At 41.2% G+C, this 26,373-nt stretch overlaps 1 long non-coding RNA gene across 1 annotated transcript; it reads right to left on the bottom strand.

The window, feature by feature from the left end:
• Nucleotides 1–539: 539 nt before the first annotated feature.
• Nucleotides 540–26,373, bottom strand: LOC141414952 (uncharacterized). The gene is made up of 3 exons (XR_012439972.1): nucleotides 25,406–26,373; nucleotides 1,894–1,988; nucleotides 540–1,329 (listed from the first exon to the last, which is right to left on the bottom strand). It is a non-coding gene; the product is annotated as an uncharacterized lncRNA (long non-coding RNA).

The raw sequence follows: 26,373 nt of genomic DNA, 5'->3' as shown, positions 1-26,373 counted from the left end.
TAGCTGAGATTATGTGTCACGACACTTGAGCTTATATAACTTCATATTCTTGTTTTATGTTTGCTTGATCCACAATTATTTTTTAAAATTGAGCATCCTATGTGTCTGACAGGCTGTTTGATTCCATTTTTCTGTGGCTCTTTTTTCACAGAATTCCAGAATTACTTTTCCCCAATAAAATGCTACCAGTAATAGCATTATTTCTGAGGTCAATTTGAATTTCTTTGCAGAAATTGTAGTGCACTGTGTACAGAGTGAATTTGTAAGTGTAGCATAGAGAATGAATGATTGGTGTCCAGCCAAGCTCTGCTTATGTCTTTTCATGACCAAAAATAATCAGGTGAAAAGGGAAAAATTCAATTACTCTACTGTTTTGTCTCCTGACCCCAAATAACCTACAAGTATATTTTGAAAGTTTGTTGTTCTTGAATTTATTGTGTATTTCATGTGCATTGATGGTTGAGTTTTTATTATGTACTAAACAGCAAAACACTTTAAATGAAAAAAACATTTTATTTTTTTAAAAAACAAACAGTCACTTCAGAAACAAGTGAGGTCAGTGGGAATTTTGTTTTAGGAAGGGGGAGGGGGGGCCAATGGGGTAAAAGGAAGTCCTGTGTCAGAGGGCTTTGCACACGTTTTCCTGAAATAACCTCAGCTGTGCTTACGTGTAATGCTACTCGAATCATTGCATTTTTGTCTTTTCTCACATTAAATTATAAAATTGGCAATATAAATATGACAAGTACTTGTTTTCTATGATTCTTGTCCTCTCCAATCCCTGTTCTATCAGGTTGAATTTCACAGTTTCCAAACACTTCCAAAACTCTTAGGTCAGAAAAAAAGAAATGTTGTTTTTGAAGTCTACTGTCCATTAGCCAGAAAGGAGGTCCTTCATCTGACAAGGAATATGACAAAATTCCTGGCCAGATATGCATAGATGGGCATTCGGGTTAGTTGAGGTAATTCATTTATCATTCAACTCAGAAATGAAATGGGGAAACTCTGAGCTGTATCTCTGCGAGTCAGGTTGAAACTTCATTTATCTGTCCCTTCACTAGTATATTTCAGTTTTGCCTGGATTCATAAACTATTTAGAAACTACACTAAGGAAGAAAGAAAGAAGAATCACTCTTCCATAACGGTATAACTTCCATTAGATATAACTGGAAATCAGTCTGCAGCAAAGGCCCAGCGTTAAATTCATCAGTGCCAGCTTCTCGCTATGCTTTGGTTTCCCACAAAATGCAGTGAGCAGAACTTTTCAGGACTAGGGTGTGCTTCAGTCAGAAAGCACTTGCCTGGCAGCTCTGGGTTCAATCCCCAGCACTGGAAAACAAACAAACAAACAGAAAAATTGAGAACAAATGAGAGGAAGAAAGAGATTAAATAGTAAACATTTAAAGACTTTTGTCTGGGTTTAAAAAAAAAAAAAGACAAAAACCCAAAAAACAGCAAATGAGTTTTGTCTGGGCAAATACTGTTCTTAAATACTGATCTCTGATCATGTTAGGCACCTTACCTTGGTAAGTTGTTCAGGTGGATTTTTTTACATAATTTAAAAATTAATTACTTGCATATTCTTACAGAAAAACTTAATGCTATTTATTTTCAGAATCAAGTCTATTTACCATAACAAAATTAATAAAATGTGAAAGAGTCAAGAAAAACCATCAGGTGAGAACCAATTATTTTTACTCAAAGTTACGGTACTTGCTAGGGAGTGGCTCAAGTGGTAGAGCATCTGCCTAGAGTACAAGGCCCTGAGTTCAAACCCCAGTTCTGCCAAAAAGAAAAGGGGTAATAAATATGAATAGACATATTGATATAAAATCAAAATTCAAAAAATAACGAGATATACAGGATATATAAGAAACTAAAAATTCTGGTTACCTTTGAGAAAAAGAATTGAGGGCCCATGATTCAAGGATCCCTTTCACAGCTGACATTACTGTAGTGGTTGAATTTTTTTCCTTGTACATGTATACCTTTAAAAAGAATGGGAAAGTATGCACATATGAATAATAAGAGGAAAAAAAAAGAATGGGAAATATCACAGAAGTGTGCATATTTTTATTCTGAGTCTTTTTTGGGCAGTACTGAGGTTTGAACTCAGGGCCTCATTCTTGCCAGGCAAGTGCTCTACCACCTGAGCCACTCCCCCAGTCTTTTAGTCTATTTCCACAAAGCTCTAAGGCCAGCACAGAGTCAGTAGGTCCTATTATAGCTATGACATACCCTGATTTTGCTACTTAGTAGCACCAGCTCATGTGTTAACTCTTTAGAACCACTGGAATAATTTTAGACATATTACCCAATTTGGACCATTCCAAAGCGATTACATTAGCTTTTCTGGTTTTTGTGTTTCAATATGTAATTGTCATATTAAACTGCAGTGCTTTTTCCCCATCATGCCACATATAAAAATATGAAGATCACAGTATGAATATATGAAAGTTGAAGGTAAAATAAAATATCAGTCAAACAAATTAAAATACCAGTCAAAGTGAAATGAAAGGTATAGAAGAGAATGGGCCTGCCCAGTTCACAAACCCTCATCTGCTGAGGGGCAAATAGACAGCTTTTCATGCAAACAGACCAGGCAAGTAAACAATGTAGTCTCTTTCCCTGTATTTGATTTACTGAACTTATAGACAGACCCAGGTTCTTCTATTTCATAAACGCTCATGGTTCTGAGTTTCTTTCTAATACACGTTGTTATCTGAGTTTGGCATCTTTGCTAAAATTGTTTCATCAAATCATTTTATACTGAAAAGGGCTTCATGGATGGTGACCTGCTATGAGTGGGCTGACCGCTGAGACGAACAACCCTGTTGAGTTCTATCTTGCTGCCCAGGATTAAGAAGACCTCCACCAACAATGAGGGGGGATCTTTGTTAGCCTTGCTGCGCTCTCTCTTCCAATTTAGCATTTAACCTCAGGAGAGAATCACTCTGATGTGACCATTCATTGTTATATTGTACAGGCAACATAACACAGTGGCTAAGGTGAAGGTGAGAAGTCAAGCAGACCCAAATTCAACTTTTAGCTCCAACCTTTACTATACCTGTGGCCTTTGGGGAAAACTATTAACCTCTTTGAACTTCAACTTCCTCGTCTGTAAACTGCATTTTATTGGAATGAATTTGTGTGTGTGTGTGTGTGTGTGTGTGTGTGTGTGTGTGGCACTGGAGATTGAACCCAGGGCCTGTGTGTGCTAGGCAAATACTCCACCACTGAGCTACCTCCATTTTTTATTTTGAGATGAGGTCTCCCTAGGTTCCCCAGGCTGGCCTCAAATTTGCCATTCTCCTGCCTTAGCCTCCTGAGTGCTGGGATTACAGTGGTGCATCACTGGGCCTGGCTGAATAATTTTTTATTGTATGAAGTGCCTATCTGTGGTCTTGTAATGTATATGAGGCCTATAATGTAAGAGGTATTCAATTAAAAGTTACTATTATAATTTTAAAACTTTCTTATATTTAATAGCCATACAGAGATGTCATGGCAAACACATAAACACTGAGTACATGCAATCTCCCATTTTTCTCCCCACCATTCATCCTGAACCCACTCCTGTCAGGCAGCTCCACCGATACCACACTTGACAAGGTCAGCAGTGACACTCACAGTGACAGATGCAGTGGCTGGTTCTCAGCAGCATCTGAGCACAGTGCTCAGTATCGTGAAGTAGCCTTGCCTCCCTCTGTCTGCTCTTTCTCATTTTCCTCATCTCCAAACACTAGAGTGCTGGAGGGCTCTAGCTTCTGGCCTCTGCTCTGTCCACAGTCACTTGCCTGGTGACCTCATCCTGGTCTGGATCTTCACTTTCATGGATGTGGAGTCTATGTCAAGTTCAGACCTCTCCCTGACATCCAGAATTGTGCATCTATGGCCTGTTTCATCTCCACTTGAAGTCCTACCTGCCTTCTCAAACTCAGTATGCCACAAGTGGAGCTCATTGGCCTTCCTACAAACCTGTGGCTTCCACAGTGTTCTCCATTTCAATAGATGCCATCATTTCCGTGTTCGATTAAAAACTTCAGAGCCATCCTTGACTCCTCTTCTTTACTCACTGTCATATCTAAACCATCAAGAAATCATGTTGGCTCAACCTTCAAATACCTGTTGGAGTTCAACCCTTATGCTCTGTTACACCGACCTCCCTGCTTTTTTTTTTGTTTTGTTTTGTTTTTGGTAGTACTGAGGTTTCAATCAGAGCCCCGTGCTTGCTAAGGCAGGTGCTCTACCACTTGAGTGAGTCACTCCCCCAGCTCGTATTGATTCTTAGAAACTCCTAACTGGTCTTCTTGCCCCCACCATGGCACTTGCAAGCTATTTTCCAGTAGCACCAGTACGGTTCGTTTATGATGTGAGATCCAGTCACTTTTCTACCCAGAATTCTCCAGGGCTGTCTTATCTCACTTGGTGTAGAATCCAGACAGGCCCTGCACAATCTGGCCCAATCTTCTAGCACTGTTCACCTTGTTCACTCTGCTCTAGTCTTGCTGTCCTCTCTGCTTTTCCATGAACGTGGTAGACACACTCTCCTATCGAGGCCTTCACACTGGTTTCCCTTCCTAGAATGTCCTTCTCATGGACACCAACTTGTCCAGGCTCTTCTTTGAATCACTGTTCAAATGCCACTTTTTCAATGAGGGATTTTCTTTACTGCTTTTTGTTTTGTTTTGTGGTACTGGGCTTTGAACTCAGGGCCCTGTGCTTGCGAGAGAGGTGCTCTACCACTTGAGCCCTATCCCTAGCCCTCAATGGGGTTTTTCTGACCAACCAATTTAAATGTGTACTTCCCCTGTATTATGCCTGACTCCTTGCACGCTTTATTTTTCTTCATTGGACTCACCACCATCTGACTTATATTTTGATGTTTCTTTGTCTTTTTTTTCCATCTTCTCCATACAAATGTAGTCTGTAAGGGAATAGACTCTGTGTTGTTACTGTCTCGTTTGCTCATGGCTGATGTCCTGTGCCCGTGTCTGACGTGGAATGGGTGCTCCATGCTCAAGGAATAAATCAATAGGTGAATGTCATCCTACTACCGTAAAGTATTAAGATGTGAAAGCACACTGTGTAGGGAACTAGGAGTCTGGAGTGTAGTTGTTAATAAGCCCTATGAACAGGGTTATGGGGATAAGTCTTCACTTCCCTGAGCCCCAGTTAGTAGTCTTTCAAACTTACCTTGTAAGGAGTAATGGTCTTCAAATATAGGTTATAGGGCTGGCGGAGTGGTTCAAGTGGAAGAGCACCTGCCTAGCAAGGCTGAGGCCCTGAGTTCAAACCCCAGTACTGACCAAAATAGGCTGTTTTAGGGAGTACAATCTCATCTTTGCTCAAAGCAGGAAGTGAATTCCTCCTTTTCCTCCATATACCTACAACCAGTGGTTCATGTGAACATTAACTCTGGAAAGTTAAATTCTGGGTGAACAGACTTCTTAAACATTGTCACTGAAATAAATACCCAACTAAGGCATTACTAGAGAAGGTAATCAATAGAGAGACTTTGGGAAAATTAAGCTCCGCTGTCTTACAGGGTGTTTGAGACGGAAATGGGGAAGGCACCGTCAATGCCTCTTTCTGCCCCTTTTATCACAGTTTGAGTGAAAGAACAAGAAACAGTCTTTTTATTTTTCCTGTGTAACTGAGTGCCTCTGGCTTTCCAGTCATAATGTAATTCCAACGAACATTGTAAAAGTTATAGTATTTGGTGCCCTAATTTTGTCTCAGCTAGGAAAAATGAATAACTGATGTTTGTATTTTGTACATATTTGTAAATAGATTGTACTATGGAAACTAAGTAATGCCCTAAGGCCCTTAATGTTTTCAAGGTAGAACTATTAAATTATTTTATAGATATTTTAGAATTTTAAAAACATTTACACCCAAGAAAATGATAAGACTTTGTAGTAAAACTGAATTTGTTCAGATTTCCCTGGTTTTATTTTGTAGTGACTACTTTGAGATTTCTGTCATGTGCTGGCTAGGTAGCAAAGAGATTCCCAGTAAATACTTTTTGTTTGTTTTTTGAGACACAGCCTATCTTATGTACCACAGGATGGTTTGGAATTCACTATGTAGCCCAGGCTGGTGTCAACTCAAGATCCTCCTGCCTCAATCTCCCAAGTGCTGGGATTACAAGTATGCACTACCATGCCTGGTAGTAAATACTTTTGATTGGATAATATATAACTTAAGCAGGTACTGAATTTGCATTTGTTTGGTAAGGCTCACCTTGAAAAATTGCAGAGATAATATATGCAGGTAAGATGGCAGAAAGACAATAAAAATGTTAAGCCAAACAATATTTAAAAGTGGCTGTTTATAAACATATATTTAAATGTTAAGATACTCTAGGCACATGTTAGAGGGTTTCTTAGATCTGCTTAACAGACACTTCACTTCCAAGGGGCATTTTCAATGTGAGCTCTTGGCTGACCTGGGGAATATGCTTCATGAAGACTGTCCTGAGCTCTGGCATTTGTCCTGCTTACCTTCTGCCTGTTTCCACCAAGTCTGCAATCTTCACGAAGTGTCTGTGTGCATATTTCTACCTGGGCTTATGTGTGAATTGCTGTCTCACCTTTCCCTGGCCTACTGGCTTACATTTTAACTTTCAATTTCTTTGTATTAGATAGATAAATAGATAGGTAGATAGATGATAGAAAGGTGGATGGATGGATGGTTAGATGCATAGGTGGATGCACAGCTAGCTAGCTAGATGCATTGATGGATAGATAGAAAGATAGATGACAGAAAGGTGGATGGATGGAGAGATGATGGATGAATGGATGGATGGATAGATAGATGCATGGATGGGGATAGATTAGATAAACAGATGATAGATAATGAATAGATAGATACATAGATAAATGGATTCACAGCCAGCTAGATGGATGGATGGATGGATAGATAGACAGATGGATATAATTTTTTTCCAATGGACTACTCTTAAAAGTTTTCAGGCACAGCGGTGAGATGACCACTCTGTATGGTGAGCTAAGGTAAAATATAGCTGTAATCAGAAAGAGACTAACAAAACAATGTAAGAAAGAATTAAAAGCCTGGAACAATAGCTAGCCATACAAGATATAACTGAATGCTTAAATAAGTATGCTGCTATTTAATGTGTGTGCAACTTTGTAAAAATTCTCACAGTAGGGGAATTGAATAGGTCAGGTAAAGTTTTCATTGTTAACTTTGTAGCAACAATAATTTTATCTGACAATGTGTAAGAAAACAATAAAGTGAAAAAGCTCAAATTTTACCATCTGCAATAATTTCTTCTCAATATCACTGCGTCTCCCTGGGACAATAATGTTCTTGAGATCTTTTTATCTCAAGAAAACAAGAGCCAACTTCTGTTTCTTCACCAGTCCTGCTCTCTAGCAGTGGAGGTTGGCTAAACCTATGTGCTCACAACCTCCTCTTTCTGACACATGTCCAAGAATATGCATGTATAAAACTGGGATACAAGTCTTATATCTTAGCTGCAATTCTAAAATCCCCAAAGCTTGGAAAACCAAAAGCTTATTTCATGATGATGCCAGTTTACTTGGCAGCAAACCTGACCTGAGCGACAGGAGGCCTGCTTGTCGGTGTGGCCCACTAGACAGTGAGGGTTTTGGTGGCAGATCCACTCCACGTGCATCTCAACAAACATTAACTGGGAAGAAGCAAGGGCGCCTTCTCTATCAAGTTAACATTAAATATCAGTCTTCCTCTGTTCTTACTTTTAAAATGCAGCTATTTTGAGAATGAAGAGTTCGCGCCAGGGAGCTCCTTTGAAAAATTTCTTTTCAAACTAAAAGCATAAACATTTAGTCAGATTGAAAAATCAGTGATAGAAGCCAAAAAAATATCATGTTTCCTGGCTTTTGGATTAGTATTTTCTTAACCAGATAAGACTAATATTATGAAAACCAGAAACTCAAAGGCCAAAAGAAACATGGTTCTTTGAAATGGATTGAAATCTTACCAGTAAAAATGTTGAAGAAAATATCATTATGTTATCTTACTCCCCTGACTGAAAACCTTCAAGGCCATGGTTAGCCTTAGGGTTGTCCCTCGGTGTCATGCATTCTATATGTTTTGATGAATGTGTGACACGGCCAGGCATTATAGAATCATACAGAATGGCTTCACTGCCATAAACACGTTGTCAGTCAGTCATTCCTCCCTCCCTATGCATTACTTTTATTTATTGTGTGTAACATACTATCTGAAAACTTGCTAAAAAAAAAGTAATTTATTGTTCTATTTCATTTTTCTGGGAGTTGGCAGAGCCAATTGAACACTTTCCCCATGGGTCTCGGTCCTGGGCTGGACTCCTTAGACAAGCTGGGGGCTGGCCAGGGGTTTCCCTCTTCTTTCCCATCATGTACCTTGAGTCTGTGGCCTCTATGCTTCTAGCTGTACTCTTGCTAACTTTCAACTGTGTCCATCCTGATTCTTTAATTATCATTTCACAAGCACAAACTTTTCAGCACACAATCACTAGTAAAGATCTTGTTTGCTTTTATTCTCTTTCTCTTGTGCAATTTTCATTTCTTATCGTTTTCTTCTTTCATTCAGTTTTAGTAAGACTTTCTGTGCCTTTTTTATGTCCTCCGTTTTGAAGTGACTTTTAGAAATAAAACTATCCATAGTTGTTACTTTAATTGGATAAGGCATATTAACTCTGCCTCATGCAATATTTCGAGTGCTTTAGAAACTTCCTTTGCTGTACACACAGGCAAATGGGCTGATATTTTAAGACTTCCTGTGACTAGGAAGGTATGGAAAGTCTTACTGGTTTACATTGTGTTCTGGCTTCCTCTGGTGCTTTTCCTAATGGGAACCCATGAAACAAAGCTCGCTCCTTTCTGGTTGGTTGCTTCTTTTTAGTTAAAATTCAGTCCAGAACTTTGTGTTTCAGTTTTGTTCTTTGTTTCTGAAGCTTCATTTCTCTTGAATTTTATGGTTGTAGCAACTTCATTTTATAAAATTTTTCCTGTTGTGGGGATGATTCTGAAGGATTTGAGAAAAAGAATTTCCAGTTTGATGTTCAAAATTATTTTTAGCTGGTGGAGTGGCTCAAGTGGTAGAGTGCATGCCTAGCAAGCGTTAGGCCCTGAGTTCAAACCCCAGTACCACCAAATAAATATATATATATATAACTTAAATATTTAACATATGTATTATACTGTCATTGCATGTATTGCCTATACTATATAACAAGTTTTATTAGCTGTCATCTACTCTAATGACTTTGAATTTTGTGCGTGTGTGGTAATGATGTTTGATCTCAGAGCCTTGTACTTGCTGGGCAGGTGCTCTATCACTTGAGCCATGCCCCCGCCTTTCTACTCTTAATTACTTTGTAAGTCGTATCTTTTGCAGTACGTGTTCATTTGTTTTTGTTAGAGCAAGAAACGTATAGTTCTCTTGCATTTTTAAAACATGTACCCTAATGGCACAATAAAACTCCCTAAACACTTAAAAGTGGAGGTGAGGAGAGGGGAATTAGGAAAGAATAACAAAGAGGGTGAATTTGGTCAAAGTACGCCATATGCATGCATGCAAATTTCCCCATGAAACCCCTTTGAGCAATTAATTTACATCAGTAATATTTTTAAAAGCTTTTACCCTAATTTTAGACACATAGGATGTGGATGTTTATTGATAAAAGGGAATTTAGGGTGTATTCTTTCAATTTAATTCTTATAATTTTTCTTACTTGCCTTCCCTACCCCACTGGAAGCAGTAAGACTTCTCAGGGCCTAGCTTTCCTTAAGTGGCATTCTGGCTATTCATACACAATATCTTTCTGTTTGAAACATTCTCTTAAAAATCAGAACAGAAAGCCAGGCACCAGTGGCTCACACCTGTAATCCTAGCTACTCAGGAAGATCACTGTTCAAAGCCAGGCTGGGCAAATAGTTTGAGAGACGGTATCTCGAAAAACCCCTCTCTCCCTCTCTGTCATCTGATTTTTCATGGCTTTTAAAAAACATAGTATATAAGTTAAAAACACGGCTCTGGAATGAGATTTCTGGGCTCAATCCATGCCACTTCTGAACAGGATTCATGGGGAGCTTTCTTGTGCCTCAGTTTCCTCAGTTTCAAAAGGGGGCCTGTAGTAGTCATAACTGTTAGTGGTGGTGTACAGAGGATTAAATGAGTTTGCTCAGCTCATGAAAACAATAGGGTACTTCTTAGTATCTGGTAATGGAGGAGTAAATGCGAGCTGTTATTCCTGAGGTATTGTTTATCTAGATTTAATAGTTTTCATTTTTTGCTAATTCTTCTTAATGATATTACTAAGTGCCTGTTTTGAAAGCTAGGTAAGCAGACAGCTCTCATTAGCAAGCTTGTCTCTAAGATGCTTTCTAGGAACTAAAAAAATCATTTATCCAGTGTCAACTTTTAACCCTTCCATCAGGAAGAATGTTATACAGCGTGTAAGAGGCTGGGGTATGGCTCAAGTCGTAGAGCGCCTGCCAACCAAGCGCAAGGCCCCGAGTTCAAACCCTGGTACCACCAAAGTGAGAAAGAGAGAGACAGAGAAGAGACAGAGAGACAGAAAAAGAAAGATTGATTTGAGTGAATACAGCCTTGAAGACTTTAAGGCGAGAGAGTCAGACAGGCAAGCGAGTCTCAGTGGGGGTTGTGAGATGATCTGGAATGAGCACTTAGTGCCATGGGGTCAATGGATGGGATCCACAGCCAGCCACCTGGGAACGTCCAGAAACGGACTGACAGTTCAAGTTCATTTGTGTGAGCTGAGTCTTGAAGGCTGAAGAAGATTGTGCAGGTTAAAGAAAAATCATTCCACACAGGACCCAGCCCATGCAAGGCCATGGACTCGTGGAATGGACTGTAAGTCTGAGGAATCCTGAGATGTCCAGGCCTACTGGAGTTGACAGTTCCCCATAGCAGAGCTGAACAAGGCGTGAAAAGTGAGTAGAGCTGCAGAATTTTATTTTCTTTCCATGCCAAGACAAAGAGCTCATATTTTATTCTGTAAATGAGTAGTAGAAATTTTTTTCACCAACAGGGCCTTACTATACAGCCCAGTATAGTACCTGGGCTCATGATCCCAGCTTGATCCTCCTGCTTCTACCTCCCAAGTGCTGGGATTACAGGTGTGTACTACCACATCTGGTTTAGTCGTCATTTTTTTAAGCAAAAAGATAATATGGGGCGCAGGGGGGGTGGCCCAAATAATTTGTATGTAAATGTAAAAATGATAAAATGTAAGTAAATGTAAAAATGATAAAAATAAAATAAAAAATAATAAAGTGTTAACAAATAAAAAAAGATAATGTGAGCAGGGCACTAGTGGCTCACGTCTGTAATCCTAGCCACCTGGGAGGTTGAGGCCAGCTGGAGCAATTAGTTCATATAAGGCCCCCATCTCCAAAATAACCAGAGCAAAATGGACTGGAGGTGTGGCTCAAGTAGGAGAGCACCTGCTTTGCAAGAGTGAAGCCCTGAGTTCAAAACCCAGCTCCATTAAAAAAAAAAAAGATATGGCCACCAAAAGAGGGAGGATCCTATCAGGAAGAAATACCACAACGACACAATCCTGCTTCATATAGATACTGCAATTATTAAAAGGATACAATTTGAAATGTTCAGGACTGTACTGGACACATAGTTACCTCTCAAAAAGCTTCCTCTCTCCTTGTGATGGAAGAAAGTATCTCTGCTGGGCACCAGTGGACTCACACCTGTAATCCTAGCTACTCAGGAGGCAGAGATGATGAGGATCACAGTTTGAAGCCAGCCTGGGCAAGTAGTTTTTGAGACCCTATCTCGAAAAACCCTTCACAAGAAAGGACAGGTGGAATGGCTCAAGTGGTAAATTCCTGCCTAGCAATTGTGAGGCCCTGAGTTCAAACCCCAGTACCACCAAAAGAGAGAGGACAGAGAGAGAAAGAATCTCCATGAGCCAAATGGAAGACAGAGTGGAACAGATCCCAAGAAAGAGAACGCCAGGCTCAGGGAACAGGCCAGGGCAGGAGGTGGCGAGGGTGTGGACTTCAGTGTGGTGTTGGGGGGCAGTGAAGAAAGGTGAAATTTAAAAGTCACTACTCCTCTAAGGTAAAATCCACTCACATATGCAGTTCTTGGAAGCAATGAGAGAAACAGAAACTGAGGCTGAGGTTTTCTGCTTAGGAGGCTGATAGCACCTTCTGTTTCGGGCCCTGTTCAGTGCTGTGGCTGAGGAAGACTCAGATTTCTAGAATCTTCAGGGACACAGACACTTCCATGAAGGGTCCAGATGCACTGTGGTACCCTTTCCAAGTGGGAGGAACAGTGGACTGTGGACACTTGACTGAACTAATGCTAAATTATGTATGCACTAAAAGATCCTAGCATTTGTTCTTTGGAAAAATTGTTTATTTTTTGGGTGGTACTGGATTTGAACTCAGAGCCTCATGCTTGTTGGCAGGCACACTACCACTTCAGCCATGCTATTAGCCTTTTCTTGTGTCAGGTTTTTTTGACCTAGGGTTTTATGAACTATTTGTCCAGACTGACTGGCTTCACACTGTGATCTTCCCAATCTCTGCCTCCTGAGTAGCTAGGATTACAGGCATGAGCCGCCAGCGCCCATACAAAATTTGGTTATTTTTTGAGATGGGGTCTGTCTCTATAGCCCAGGCTGGCCCCAAACTCACCATCCTTCTGCCTTAGCCTCCTGATATGTTCATATTAAGCACAGTCGTCTTGTATTCTCAGCACTGACTTTCTCTGACCAGTCTTTTATTCCTTCGATAAACATACACACTGGTACAATTTTTTATATCAAGAATGTAATTAGAGGTATCTCACTAAGATTTAGGAGAACAAATTTGTATCTTACACGCAATGACTTTTAAGCACAAATCTCAACAGATAGAAGTTCTGCAAATGACCTGAGATTAACGAGAAAAAGAAAGGAACGTTGAGCGTGATGATGGAGAAGAATCTCATTTACAGGGACTTACAGAGAAGTGAGGTGCTTCCAGGGAAACAGTCACTTCTTGTGATCATTAATTTTCTTCCTCCTGGACTGACTAATGAACAGCATTTTCAGTCAATTGTACTTTTTGAAACTGTGTGTAGCCCTGTTGTTTATATCACTGAGATATGCATATCCTGACTTTGACTGCTACTATGAACGCTTTGAGGTTGTTCAGGTGTTTCAGTTTCATCATTTTCTTCTGCTTGTCATGCAGAAAAGTAAACCATTTTCTCTAAATCGGTCATCTTTTCTACTTAGCTTAATAGAACCATCTTAACATCATATGCAGAAATGAAGAATTCACATATGGATTTTATTGAAAGTACTCAAGAGTTTCAACTCCAGGAGTTAAAGTGAGAAGGGAGGTCAGTGGGTAAACTGTTTCAATGAAGAATAAAAGGCTGAGCGTGGTGGCTCAAGCCTGTAATCCTAGCTACTTGGGAGGCAGAGATTGGGAGGATCGCAGTTTGAGGTCAGCCTGGGCAAAAAGTTCATTGAGATCTTATCTCAAACAGTGGCTGGGTGTGGTGGAATGCATCTGTCATCCCCAGCCACAAGGGGAAGCACAAATAGGAGGGCAGCGGTCCAGACAGCCAGGGTACAAAGTGACACTGTTCCAAAAATAACCAACACAAAAAGGGCTGAGGTGGTGATTCAAGTGATAGCATGCTTGCCTAGCAAGTACAAGGTCCTGAGTTCAACTCTCAGTATCACCAATATGTATACAGATAGACTGATAGATAGATATAGGTATAGATATACATAGAGGGAGACAAAGGACAAACTGAGGCTCTTTGGAAGTAGTCGTAAAGGTCATTTCTTAGAGAAATGACCACTAAGGGTTCAGATGCAATTTCTGAAAAAAGAAAACCACTTGATAAAGGTGGACACATTCAGAGAGCAGTGCTCCACTCCTTGTCCTAGTTGGTTGATTGTCTTCATTGTGTCATAATTTTTGTGTTGGACATTGGTCAATGCCAGTGTTGCCTTTCAATTCAAGACAAAAAGGGTGACAAAAATAAGCGTTTGGCGTTTAGCTTATCAAACTCTTCATTTTGAGCACATCACAGCATCACAGATTGCCTGAACTCCTTTATTTATCATTTGCCCTTTTTCCCTCCTTCCCCTTCTTCTCTGGCTCCCTCCCTCCCTCTCTTTCTTTCTGTTTGTTTAGTTTTTTGAGGCAGGGTTTCACTGTGTAGCCCATGGTTGGTCTCAAACTCAAAGTCCTCCTACCTCCGCCTCCCATGTACTGGGAAGACAGGTGTGTAGTCCATGCCTGGTCATTGTTTGTCTCTCTACAGAGTTGGATGTTTTTCCTCTAATTCAAGTCAGTTCAAGAAATATTTATTGAGTGTCTGAATGTACATGACACAAAAGATGAAAAGACCTGCTTTCATGAAACTCACAGTCTGATGGGAGAGGTAAGGCCTGGGGTTAGAACAACAGTCCAGATGTGTAAAAATGGTAAATCCTGAGTAGCAAAGAAGCATGGGAAGGCTTAGTCAGGGAGTACTTTTCAATCCAAAGAACCACACACACCCAAGTCAGAATTTCTTAAGGTAGGGAGAGGCCTTTCATAAACAGTTAAAAGCATGTTTCATGTATGTGCCTGTGTAAGCACACACACACACACACACACACACACACACACACACACCACGCCACGCCATGCCACACACACCCTTCCTCTACAGGCACTTGAAATCTGTAAGTAGATCAGTATTGCCAAGTTAAAAATTCCTAATTTGTTTGAGGGGAGAATACAGAGGCAGGAATCAACTAAAACCTCACCCTGCGCCAGTGGCTCACGTCTGTAAATCCTAGCTACTCAGGAGGCAGAGATCGGGAAGATCAAGGTTCGAAGCCAGCCTGAGCAAATAGTTCATGAGACCCTATCTCAAAAATATCCAATACAAAACAGGTCTGGCAGAGGCGCGCAAGTGGTAGAGCACCTGCCTAACAAGTGTGCGGCCCTGAGTTCAAATCCCAGTACCAACAAAAGAAAACAAAGAAACTTCAAAAGACCCTAAATAATAAAAAGACAATGCTATTCTCCAACTCCTAAATATAAAAAAATAAAGCCAACCAACTTGCGAGCTAAAAGCCAATGTTAAACTGTAAAGTAAGCAGAGAAATCCAACAAAGTTCTATTTTTTCCTATTAGAAAAAATTTGATGCATTGTAAAACAGCAGTAATGGGTTTTTCCTGACATCCTTCTCTTTTGAAGGTGTGTGAAGCACTTATAGTTCAAGTCCACCGAGTAACAATATCAGTAGCAACATTCACAGATGCCTGACTATATTTGCGATAAGATAGGCCTTTTACACACATTATTTCATACATTTTACCTACAATATAAACCCTTTGAATTCTCACTGAATTCTCCAACTGCCTCTGGGAAAGATACTACCTTTGTTATTATTATTTTAAAGATTGGGGCTTAGAAGGATTACTTGACATATATCCCAAATCATACAGCTAAGCTATGACTGAGCCAAGACTGGCCCAGTGGGTGGTCTGATGACAGCCTTTGCCACCCAGTGTCACCAGCCTTACAACAGGCCAAAGCAGATGTGTTAGTAAGAACTCATCTTTTTTGCTTTTTTTGCAGCGCCCTTTTGACCTTGATTCCCTAAGTATTCAGTCAATATTTCAGTACCTACTGTGTGTGGCACCTGTGTAGCACTGTGGAAGTTACCCCTGTCCTCATGGAGTTACTGTAAGGAAGGAAGAAAGCAAACATAAGCAGCCAGTCATCATGAAGTATGAACAGGATTCTGACCCCAGAAGACTGAAGAAACAGAAGTTTGACATGTTAGCGAAGCCAGCTGAGTTTGGGAATTTTGAAAGCAAGTCCTGTGAAGGAAGTAAGAATTACATTCTGCTGGAGGGCTGAGCTGAAATGAACCGGAGGGGAGAGAGTGTCACTGGAGGTGGGCACTGAGGTGAGGTGACATACAAATGCCAAGCCCAGACCCTACTCTAAGGAGGAGCACCAGGCCCCAGGCACAGCAGTGCTGGGGCCCCTTCAGACACTGCCTCAGCTGCAAGAGATGTCTCACCAGGGCCCCACCCTTCCCACATCCAGACCAAGGTCACACCCTTCCTCCCACAGGCAGGCCAAAGTCACACCCTTCCCCCTACATGCAGGCCACCTCCAATGGGCTATTTTGGTTTCTGAGCACTGGGTGCTGTTGGCTAGGGCTGCCAGGCTGTGTCTGGGCCTGATTCCTCCTTCTTCCCAATCCTGCTTCCGCTCCCTCCTTTGCATGGGTGTTGACTCCAGAACACTCCCTGGTAAACATCCGGAGGCTGAACTCTGCCTCTGTGGGTCCCTGGAGAACCCAACTGCACTGCAGCTCGAGAAAGTAAGCTAGCAGAGTGGCTGTGGATTCAGGGTGCTGGGCTGAAAAGGCAGGTAGTCAAGTCACAGAGCCCTGGGTAGGCCATGCTGTTTTTCTAAAAGCCATGCCTAGGAGGAAGCCAGGAAAGGGTTTGAAGCCGACATGTGAAGATCAATCAGATTTGTGGTTTTGAAGCATCACTTTGGCTGTAGTATGGATATGCAGAATTGCCTGGATGCTTTGAACGCCAAAATGTGCGTTTTCGGTTTTTTTTGGCAGCACTGGGGGTTTGAACTCATGGGCTTCACAGTTGCTAGGCAGGCGTCTACTACTTGAGCCATTCTGCCAGCCCTTTTTGGTGTTGAGTTTTTCAAGAGAGGGTCTCGAGAACTATTTGTCTGGGCCTGGCTTCGAACTGATGTCTTCCTGATCTCTGCCTTCCTTATAGCTAGGATTACCGGAATGAGCCACCAGTACCCAGCTCAAACCCCCCCCCTTTTTTCTTCTTTTTTAAATAAATGGAAGGTTGTGAATACGATCCAAGTGCCTTATGTGCATGTATGAAGATGTCATGATGAAAACCATTATTTGGTGCAATTAAATATGAACTAATAAAACCCCTTTTTTTCTCGTAGATATTAATGGTAAAGTAAAGGTCCCACACTGTCTTTCCTGTTGTCCTTTCCCTTTATCGATAAAAGCTGCCCAGCCTGCTCCATGGTTTATGCTCCAGTCCTCTGAGATAACCTACGACAGTATTTAGCATTGGATATTTGAGACGCCATAGGGAATACTGCTATGTGAGGACTTCAGAAGTTATTTGTTCTCTGGTGATAAAGCAAACTGGTCACTGTGAGTGGAAAAGCCCAAGACAAGTCACTAGACACTTGGCGTGTAGACACATCAAAGGAATGACTAGGTCCTCCTGCCATTCATACATCTGTGCCTCTCTGTCTCATGTCTACTTTTCATTTTAAAACCCCTGTAACAGAGAGTAGTTATTTTAGTACAGGTCATTTGGGCAGGAAGAACTTGAGAGCCAAGATTAGATTTTTTTATAAGGCTTTGTTGAAGTAAAATTGACATACTATAGCTTTATATATTCAAAGTATACAATTTTGATTTTTTTTTGTGTTACTTGAATTTGAACTCAGGACCTTGTGCTCTACTGCTTGAGCCATACCGCCAGTCCTTTTTGCTCTGGTTGTTTTTGAGATAGGATCTTGCTTTTTGCCTGGGCTTGCCTGAACTATGATCCTCCTATTTATGGTTCCCTCGGTAATTGGGATGCCAGGTACGTGACACTGCACCCACCTTTTTCTGTTGACACAGGGTCTTGTGAACTTTTTGCCTGGGCTGGCCTAAAACCATAATCCTCCCAATCTCTGCCTCCTGTGTAGCTAGGATTCCAGGTGTGACCTAGGGCACCTGGCTGATTTTGATGTATTAATATATGTGCATATCTGGGAAACCACCAGCAATCAAGATGACAAACATTTCCAGCACCCAAAAGCTTCCTGTGTCCCTTTGTCAGACTCCCCGTCCTTTGCTTTCCTACCTGCTTCCCAACACAACCACGTCACTACCTATTGCATTCACTAGAGTTTTATACAAGCAAGAGCACACGTGTATTATTTTATAGCTGACTTCTTTCACCCATCATCATTACTTTGAAAACTAGATGTAAAAATGTTCAATTGCACAATATTTTATATATTATCAAATGTTTTTCACATAGGAAAACTTGGTTGTACTTAACATATTATCTTATATATTATAAGTGCCAAAAATACAGGTGACAGTTGGCTTCTCAAGTATAATTATTCATTGGACCTCAGCCTGAATTGTGATCAATATTCCTTTGAAGTTATAAATGAAAGCAAGCGACCTGTGACAGTCCCTAACAAGCCTGCATTTTAGGGAACACCAGTAAGGCATAAAAGACTCTCCTCTTACCAAAACATGTGCCAAATAACCAAGAAAGGAAAGCTGGGAGGCTGTTACAAAAGCCAGAGGACAGGAGGTAGTCTGCTGGACTTCTCTAAAATAATCAATTAAACTGGAGGTTTCCCTGTCACATGTGCACACACCTGCATGTTCTCTCTCTCTCTCTCTCTCTCTCTTCTCTCTCTCTGTGTCACACACACACACACACTAACTCATACAACCATATTACTCCTTTTGTTTCATAAATTTCCTTTAGCTCAGGTTAATTCGGCACTGGTTTATATTACTACTTTAATTTTCTTAAATCTCCAAAAAGGATGGAAACTGAGAGTTTTAAACATATCCAAGCCAAGAATCAGAGGCTCGTGCCTATAAACCTGGTTACTTGAGAAGCTGAGATTGGGAGGATCGCGGTTTAAGGCTAGCCCAGGCAAATAGTTGGCAAGATCCCACCTCCAAAATAACCAGAGCAAAATGGACTGGAGGTGTGGCTCAAGTGGTAGAGCACCTGTTTTGTAAGCATAAAGCCCTAAGCTCAAACCCCAGTCCCACCAAAAGAAAACAAATAAAATTAAAAACATATGTATGTATATATCCAAACCTGGGTACTATTCAGTTGTGCCTATAAAAATGCCAAGCCTAGGATAGGACACAAAATCACACCTTGTAAGTTTTTAAAGATCACTTCACATACAGCACGTGAAATATTCAGAAGAGACCCTCAGAGTGCATTTCTCAAGTGAAGTGTACTTCCTGTTCTCTGACAGCCTCTCCTCTGAGACCTTGTAATGCCACCTGGACACACCAGAGAAAGGCAGTGTCACCACTTACTTCAAGACATCAAACTTTTCGTCTGATTGTAATTTTTGTAAAGGGTACTAATAATTTTATATTTAATGTGTGCACCTTTCTATATTAACCTTTTATTCTATTCCACATAATCCAGACCTTTTCATATTATTTTGGAGAAGGGATAGGTGGCTATTTTCCATTTCTTAGGTTCTGCCTTACTGTTGTGACATTTAACTAACACCTCCTAGGAAAGTCTCATGGGGCCTCGTATCCTCTACCTCATGATGAGTTCACAGTGGATTAAACCCAATCCCCTATTTGCCATGAGGGATGATATACTGTGTCAATCTTCGTTCTGTCCCTCCACTAACCATAGGCCACTGTTTTCTTTTATTTGTACCAACCCCCACACAGCACAGGAATGGAATCCTGATATCTGTGTTGGCTGGGGATAGTGCAGCAGCCGGGAATTTTGTAGGTGAGAGCTCAAGTTTTCTTTTTCTTGTCAAATGTTTTGTTTCATTTTCATACTTAGGACGGTGTTTTAAAATATTCCTTCTGTGTATTTTATCTTAGGTCTGACAATTTTTCAGCAAATTAAAAAGTTTGCGTAGTAACCTGACAGTGTCATTTCCTGTCAGCATGCACATTTTCACCTCTTTGAGAAAGTTCTAGGGCCTTTTCAAATTCTACTGTGTGAGATATGCTTTTGGTTTCCAGAGCAATAGGTACACAATTTGGCTTCCTAAATAACTTATGAGTAATACTGATTTTCTTCTAGAGGCTTGAATATTAATTTCATTTGCCAACAAAGATAGTTAAAGGAAGAAAACAAGGTGGGAGGCGTGGTTCAAGTAGTAGAGCCCTTGTCTAGCAAGTGGAAGGCCCTGAGTTCAAACCCCAGTACTACCAAGAAAATAATTAATTAAAAAATAAAAGAAAAAAAGCTGAATTCTTCCTGAGATTTCTCCTTAGGATTTTCTCGTAGATTATAGCTAAGAAACAATAGAGCTTAGTGTCAAGAAACAACAACAGAGTATAATATAAATATCAGTTAGACCAAGATAATGATATAGCTCCTGTCAGTTTTTTTTTTTAATACTTCAAAGAGAAATCCTACCTGACTCTTTCACAACAACCCCTGCGAAGGAACTAGGGAGTGCTGTTGGTCCTTCCTCTAGCACACCACCTACAGAGGTGGGCTACAGAGGAGCACCCACAACCTATCAGCTCTTCAGTTCTTCCACTGCACACCTGATGTGCATTAAATAATTTCCAATAGCTGGGTGCCTGTGGCTACACCTGTAATCCTAGGCACATGGGAGGCTGACGTCAGGAGTATTGCAATTTGAGGCCAGGCCAGCCCAGACCCCAAACTCCAAAATAAACAGAGCAAAATGGACCGGAGGTGTGGCTCAAGAAATAGAGCACCTGCTTTGTAAGCTCGAAGCTCTGAGTTCAAACTCCAGTCCCACGAAAAATAAACAAATAAAACAAATATAAATATTGTCCCCAAAAAACTGTTTCTACTTCATTGGCATTAGAATTGCAACTGTTAGAATAGTTTCATTCAGCTTTAACTAACTTATGATATCAGCAGCAGTTCCATCTTTCTGAGATTATTTTAAATTTAATCTTTTTCTTTAAGGAAATACAAGGCAGACAAGGGCTGCGGGACAATGTTGAATCCTCTCCCTGCTGCTTCCATACCTGTGCATTTAACCTGACTGCCACATGACTTCCTTTCCTCACTGTTAGGGAGTTAAAATACGCAAAGCATATTTTGCATATACTTTTTATTTTTCATTGATATGTAGTAAGTGTGCCTATTTATAGTTCCCTATTAGTTCTTAATGAGAAACCAGACTCATTTGTTCTCAAAGATGTTGAAAATTGGGTAAAGTACAAAGACATGGGTTTATTTTTAAAATGCACAGGAGGCTATGTTATTCCCATAGTCATAGACTCTGAAATGGGGTGTCTTCTGCTACATTTTAAACAAAGAGCTACACTCATTTACATCCATATAGATTTCGCCATTGCAAGTTAGATCACTAGACTTGACTATGCACTATATAAACGTAAGTTGATTCCATGCATTAAGTGTAATTTAAATTCATAATAGACATCCATTACAATTTAAAAATCTCTAACCTCATATGGCTCACGCCTGTCATACCAGCTCCTTGGGAGGCTGAGATCAGGAGGACTGAGGTTGGAGGCCAGCTTAAGCAAATAGTTCGAGAGACCCCATCTTCAAAATAACCAGAGCAAAATGGACTGGAGGAGGTGTGGCTTAAGCGGTAGAGTGCCTGCTTTGCAAGTGTGAAGCCTTGAGTTCAAACCCCAGTCCCATCAAAAAATGCATACATAAATACATATATATACACACAACGTATATTATATGTGTTTTTCATAGCACCAGCAGTACACTTGCTGTTGCTCAGTGTCTATCAAAGTTACACGTACATGCCATGAGAGGAGACCTCATTTGGTTTTTCTCATTATTTTCAACTTGGTATTAGGTGCTAATCTGATACTTACTATATATGTGGAGTTATGTGGATGTGTGGGAAGTGAGCTGACAAACCTCAGAAGTTCTAGAACAACTGAAACAGCATGGGGGATCTTGAAAGAAAATTCTTGCTCAGGAACGTACTAGCTCTGTGACCATGGGCAAGTTACTACTTTCTCTGAGCTTCGGTTCTTCACGACGTGGGGCAGTAATAACCACTGTGGGAGTCTTGTTCAGATTAGACCTAGCTGATTTCTAGTATCTCACAGGGGGCTGGTCACAGCCTGAGTCCCTGACGGTATCCCACTCCACACTGAGGAGAGCAGGGTCATTGTTGACGTTACTCACGCATGATCACTCATGTGTGACCACACAGCCCTTAAATGGCAGAACTAGGTTTCACCTCCAGCTTTGACTGAGTTTGAATACAGCCTTAACATTTCTGATGCGTGCTCCGTTTTTAGAAAGTCATTGTCAGGGTAGAAGACAAGTAAGGGAGGAACAAAAATAAAGAGAGGGTAGCATGATCAGTACCCATGGTGAACCCTGAACGCATACAAAACAGCTGAACTTGACTGCTCCGGGTGTACTCAGCTATCTATTCCAGGGTGTTTTAGCTCATGTTGTTAAAATCCTGATTGCAGCAGGCTGGGGGATGAAGCCTGGGGAGGTGCCAGGATACATGGGACATTTGTTATACTCCCTTCCCCCCGGGGGGCATCAGTCACCTGCCATGGGCAGCTGTGCAGGTTGCTCACAAGACCTGAGAAGAGGCAAGCTGGCAAGAGATGCTGATGGAGAGGCTCAGGGGGACTTCTGTCCAAAATGAGAAGTTGTTATTGCTTCAGGAAGGAGAAAGATTAGAGGAAGGAGTGACTACTGGGCCCTGGGGACAATTTCAGTGTCCAGCAAACCTAACTCCTGACCAGATTGTAGAAATGAAGAATAAGCTTTACTGAACAACCTGAAACAAGAATAGCTGACTGGCCAAATGGCTCAAGTGGTAGAGTGCCTGTCTGGCAAGGGCAAGGGCAAGGCCCTGCGTTCAGACCCAGTACCACAAAACAAACAAACAAACAAACAAGCAAACAAAAAAGCCTGACTGGAGCCCGGCGCCAGTGGCTCATGCCTGAAATCCTAGCTACTCAGGAGGATCTCGACTTAAAGCCACCCTGGGCAAATAGTTCATGAGTTCATGAGACCCTCACAAAAAGGGTTGAAAAACCCTTCACAAAAAAAGGGCTAGTGGAGTGGCTCAAGGTGTAAATACCTACCAAGAGGAGCAGTCTGGATAACTTGGAGTAGACATAGAGAGAAACAAATTAAATGTATTTCACACTCATGCTGATAAATAATATTGACATAATATTGATGATAATTTTAGTTTTTGTTAATAAATGATATTGTAATTGAACTCAAATGATATTGCAATTAAACTCAAGTGATATTGCAATTGAACCTACATTTAGTGATATTACTCACTGTGTGCTATTCACATAAAACATTTCTCCACTCAGGCCAAGTGTGTCGGGCAGGAGCAGGGGCAGGTTTTCTTTGGTAGATGTGTCTTTGTGCTTATTGAAAATAGTTTGAGGACTTTGACCTTTACAACAAAGGAAAAGCTACCAGTAAGTATCTCCATGTTGCTACTGATATCAGTCCTGCAGATTCCTGGAGTGTATATGTAAGATTAAATTTTTTTGAAAAGCCTGTGATGATCAACAAAATTAATTTGACACCTCACGAATGGGTCAAGACCCACATTTCGAAAATCCTTAGTGAGGTGATCGTGACAGTAAAACATGTTACTAACGTGGCAGCAATTGGGAGATACAATGAATAATTCTTTGCAAAGTGGCCTCATCTTGTCCTTAAGACTGTTTGAAGGAGACAGGGGAGGCATCCAGAAGGGTTACCTGTTACCATTCACGAGACCCAGGGCTCTGGAGGAAGGGCAGTGTTGGTGGGGAACGGATCTTGCTTTGAGAATGCCAAGTGTGTGACCCCTGAGATACCCGGATGGATGTGTCTGTAAGAGGCAGAGGAGGAAAGAAGGGCTGGTGCTGCAGATGCATCAGGATGTAGGTGACAGCTGAAGTCATGGCATTGGGTTAGTACCCAGGAGGGGACAGTGGGAGAGCAGTGTCAAGAGAAGAACACTGAGCATTAACTAGCCAGAGGCAGAGGGGACAAGGAGAGGAGACAGACAGGCTCCAGAAAAGAGGGAGATAAAAGAGAAGACCTCTTGAAAAATTCCCTTTAGCTATGAGTTCTTAGGACACTGTGCTCTGCCACCAGCCCTGAGCACAGTGGGGTGTGGATGGAAGAAGGTGGGAGATAGAGAAGTACACTAAGAAGTCTGGACCAGGTGTAAAAGGTCGTCTCAAGGTCACCTTTCACTCTACTGAAACAAGAGTGTTGAGCTGAATGATTTTCGTGGTGCTGAACTTGAAGGATGAGTGGAGAAAATGGGGAGATATGAAAATCTATTCTTTCACTTATTCAAAAGTATTTATTGGGTTCCTATGGTGTTCAGTTACTGTTTTAGTCACAGGGACATAATGATAACAAGTTGTTATAGTGACAGAAGCAGACCTTAAACAAGTAAGCAAGTCAATTGATAGTGTGTTTTTCCTGCTCATAAGAACTATGAAGGAAAACAAAGTGGGCCTTAAAGGGAAATTTAGATAAAATGGAAACAAAGTTGCCCTGATTTTGGCAGTCCTTTCAGTGTCTTCCTGGGAGCTGGGCAAAGTGAGGATTTTTTTTTTTAGTGGTACTGGGGATTGAATGCAGGGCCTCATGTATGCTAGGCAAACACTCAACCACTGAGCTACATCCCAAGCCCAAGGATTTTTTAAAATGATTTTTGAGCATATAATAGCTGTGTAGGGGATACATTGTGGTATTTACATATGTGTTTCAAATATATCTTAGATTAACTTTCTTGATCATTCTCCTCTCTCCCCTTCTTAGAATGATTTCAACAGTTTTCATTCTTCCATTTTCATATATGGATACAAAATACACCCACCGTAGTCATCTTCATTCCCCGTTCCTTGTGCTCGTCCCTTCCCACTGGTACCCACTCCTGGAAAAGACTTGTTTTCCCTCCTGCCCTTCTTTTTTTTTTTATTAAGTGTATGTTGATAGTCCAAGGGAGTTTCATCTTGGTACTTCAGGTCTGTATTTATCGTGCTTTGATCAAATGAACCCCCCCACAATCACTTACTCATTCTCTATCATCATGCACCCCTAATATGAAACAGCTCACAGTACACTGCGTTATATTCTATTCAGATGTAGATGGGCTGTTTTTATATTTTTCATTCTCTAACATTTTCTTGACATGAGGATGCTTTTAGGGGAAGACTGCTGAAGAACTTTCCTGAAAAGAGAGGTGGCTGTGGCAAAGGTCCTCACCGAGAATGACCTGGCATTCCTAAGAGCAGCAGGGAGGACAACACGAAGTAAACCTAGGGCAAGGGAGGGCTGTACTTGTATGCTGAGTATCCAGACCTGTTGGACCGTGGGCTGTGGTCAGAACTTTGGAATTCTTTTGCAACTGGGAAGCTATTGGAGGAACTTTGAACGGGTGAATGGCTTGGTCTGAACTATATTTTAAAATTTTCACTTTGATAGCTATGTAGATGACGGAAGGTAAAAGAAAAAGCAGGGGAAGTTGGTAGAGGTCAGTGACTTTAGTAATTCAGATAAGAGAAGGTGAGGATTGGATTAGGACTGAGAATATGTTAGTTGTCTTTCTATTACTATAATAAAATTCCCAAGGCAGTTACCTTATAAAGAGAAAAGGTTTTTTCCTGCTTATGGTTCTGAAGTTTCCAGTCCAAGACCAAGTTGTCTTATTGCTTTGGGTCCTTGGTGACATCATGGTGGAAAGCACATAGTAGAGTCAGATGGACCTTAGTAGACACTCAAAACCTTTGGTAGCTGTGGACAGCTCTGTTTGAAGAGAAGGTGGAACAGCACAGCATATGCAGAGTATTCTGTTGGGACCAATGTCTACCAGCTTTCCATTTGTTCTTAGTCACTTGCTATTCCAATTTGGAGAACTGGGGAGAAGGATTTGCTAATGTAACAACAGCGAAATATCCAAGCCAGCCAGGAGCTCCCTCTTACCAGAAGTCAGTCAGAGAGCAAGCGTCTTTGTCTTTTTTATTTCTTCTTTTTTCTTAGAGACTGTTTTTAAAAAGCTCTGGTGATTACATCACCCCAGACTTCAGGAAGGAACACCACATACCCAAAACCAAAACCTTCAACTGTCAGGGTCTCAAAGAGGACAGATTCTCTCAGCGAGAGACTCAAAGCTGGCTTTGATGTCACCCCGTCCATCAGTCACTGACCTTTGCTTTCATCACACACAGAATTGCACAACTGCAAACCTACTCTCACTTACAAAACACTGTCCCCTGTCCCCATGGACTCTGACTTCAGTATTTGAATTTTTGTTTCATCTGGCTTCAGATGATACAACCAGCCTCTTTTGGCAGAGCTCAGACTTAAGCTTTGCTCTCCCAACCCCTGTCTGACCAACACTTCCCCATCACAACCTGCATGTAGCCTGAGGCCTGTGAAGTGCCCGGTGTGAAATTCTGTGCTGGAAATGCTGTTTGTCTTGATTAGTGTGGTGGTCACTCATTAAACTGTACACATAAACTCTTCAATTTAAAAACCTCTCTTTTTTTTCTGGTGGGACTGGGGTTTGAACTCAGGGCTTTGTGCTTGCAGAGCAGGCACTCTACCA

This window comes from Castor canadensis, chromosome 12 (genome assembly GCF_047511655.1).
Source record: "Castor canadensis chromosome 12, mCasCan1.hap1v2, whole genome shotgun sequence".
Taxonomy (NCBI): Eukaryota; Metazoa; Chordata; class Mammalia; order Rodentia; family Castoridae; genus Castor; species Castor canadensis.
The sequence above is the reverse complement of the archived record's forward strand: the minus strand, read 5'-3'. Positions and strand labels throughout refer to the sequence as shown.